The sequence below is a fragment of the Notolepis coatsorum genome (assembly GCF_963971535.1).
Source record: "Notolepis coatsorum genome assembly, chromosome: 14".
NCBI classification, from domain to species: Eukaryota; Metazoa; Chordata; class Actinopteri; order Aulopiformes; family Paralepididae; genus Notolepis; species Notolepis coatsorum.
Genome location: NC_140178.1, coordinates 87556031 through 87558530, shown reverse-complemented (window position 1 = coordinate 87558530; position 2500 = coordinate 87556031). Strand labels below are relative to the sequence as shown.

At 43.9% G+C, this 2500-nt stretch overlaps 1 protein-coding gene across 1 annotated transcript in view; it reads left to right on the top strand.

Moving 5' to 3' along the window:
- myo15aa (myosin XVAa) overlaps nucleotides 1-2500 on the top strand; it is a gene marked incomplete at both ends in the record, with an annotated part of 162716 nt that overhangs the window by 45889 nt on the left and 114327 nt on the right.

Genomic DNA, 2500 nt, shown 5'->3' with positions numbered 1-2500 from the left:
TACAGTTCGGTCGGGGTGCCTGCACAGCGAGGGAAGGATCTGGAGGGAGGTAGTGTGACCTTCCACACGTTACACTCTCCCAGTGAGAGTCCGTGCTGCCAGGTGAAAAGAAGTGGTGGGCTGGGTACACATGTGTCGGAGGAAGCATGTGATAGTCTCCGCCCTTCCCAAACTGACGGTAGGGGGTAGAGTGCGCAACGACCAGGAAGGGGATTGGGAATTGGCATAACGACTAACATTGGGAGAAAAAGAAAAAAAACACCACTGGCTATAATTTTGTCAACTTTGTTAGAGAATAACAAATTATTTAGAGTAGACTTAGATTAGTTAGTCTTTCAAATTTGCCCTAGTAGGTTCTGTAATTAATTGAGCTACATTGAGGCAACCACCAACCCCCTTAACTCATTGACTGCCACGCTGTCTTTCCATATTTACTCCCTGGCTCTAGCGTTATTGACCATTTTCACGATGTTTGCGGAGCCATCGTATATTCTATATTATAGCTATGGAGACAATAGTATGGCTCATTTGACAGGCACTATTTATACTCCAACAGGGACAAAACAGTTTATTTCTACATACCTTAGTTTGTGCACTATACCACGCAAAAAATCGCCCCGTTTCACAATAATCCAGGCTGGTTTTCTAGATTGTGAGATATAGAGTCAAGTGTTTTGTCGCGGCTGCTCGCCTGAAACCTATATTATTGCCAGGTCAAAGGTAAACACGACCATGTTTCTTCGGGGGGGCATGTTTTATGATGGGGTTCGGTAAAATATACGTTACCTTTGTCAGCAGGTACTGTACTCCACTCTCGCTCCAAGTGTCTTGAATCAGAACAGGATCAATACATATAACGTTAGGTGGCCCTCCTCCATTGTATTCCTCTTCTATAGTCTGCTCGGGCTGGACTATACCACAGAGCCGAATAGGTTTCCTCATCGGCCAGTTTGACTAGTATTTTTATGATTTACCAGAAGTGCTGAGTCCAACATTGTCTGGTGGAAACGCACCTTATCATCCATAATCATCATCCATATAATCCGTTTAGTCTTCTTCATATTATCCAATAGTTCGCTCTAGTCTAGGTGATCGCCATTGTCGAACATTAGATTGCTGTAGTTTGCTCACTGCTGCCATGCCACTGCTGCCACTGCTGGGAGTGCCCTCACTGAACTGGCCCATGCCGTTCATAAGGTAGGCGATACTGCCACCTGTCGGGATTCAATCGTCATTGCAGGTCCCAGGCACACACACAAAGGCCCGTGCGAGTGTTTAGAATAAGAAAATAGAAAAAAAGGAACTAAAAACGAGATATCTCGTTTTTGGCGCTCAAGTGTTGGCTCTCAGAAACGAGATATCTCGTTATTGGTGCTCAATGAGTTAAGGTAGTCAGGTTCACGCCACCTACAGTACCATAATTAATTAATCATCAGAAAAACAAGAAAGAAGATCCGCCAACACATCAATGGAACCCAGATCCAGTCTGTAGACTCCTACCACAACCACAGATGTAGGCCCCATCTGAACTTTGACCCTGTTTTGGAGCAAGACACTCCAAACATCTTGGTCTCATGACAGCATTCAGAACAGACACAGAGAAAGACGATAAAAATAGCTCTGTCCACTCTATAAAGGTTGTAGCCCAAGCTACAACTGAGTCATTAATACCTTTGTTTAACCAGGATTCACTAAAGACCACTAAGGATGTCAGGATCAGTCTGCGTAACTAAGACATTGATATGATCCAATTTCTGAGATAGATTTATAATATTTAGGTGAATTATTCCTAGTCCTTTTCTCTTTTTAAAGGTGAGTGAAGTGAGTGGAGAGTTTGGAGTAGGAACAGGAGTAGTCGTAGATGGATGTAGGGGAATTGAAGATAAATTAGAAACAGTAACAGTATGATTTGAATAATAAGGATATGTTGCAGTGATTCTAGTAGGAATGGATGGTGATGTAGTACATTGTTGACTTAAAACATTAGTCTGAACCGTTACTAGATTAGGTAGAGGACTCCTGGTAACCACTTCAAGGTTGTAGCTTAAAGGCCTATTGTTCAAATGTGTCACAACAAATTTTCGCTTGTCAACTTTCACCTACTTCCCCCACTTGCACCGTCCCCCGTCCCCCCCGTCGTTGGAAGTGGACGCTCGTTGGCTACAACGCTGACCATTTTTGCCATCAGCGGTGCCTAGTCAGTTCCAGAGCATTTGACGCACGGCCTGTAATAAGACGCTCGCCTGACATATCGTCATGTAACTCGAGAACCGAGGCACGCAATCGGTCGAGTGAGGTTCTCGTTCGAAAGGTGGCAAATGAAACTTTCGAACGGTATATTACATGATTGGCGAAAAATGCAGTAGATGCTTGCAAAGTGCCACGAGTGCTCACGACGTGCGTGGCGGCCCGTATACGACCCCCTGCACGTTAAGAGTTTAAATTGCCCAGCCCCAATTAATATTGTATTATATATGTATTAGTATTATATATGGTGTCT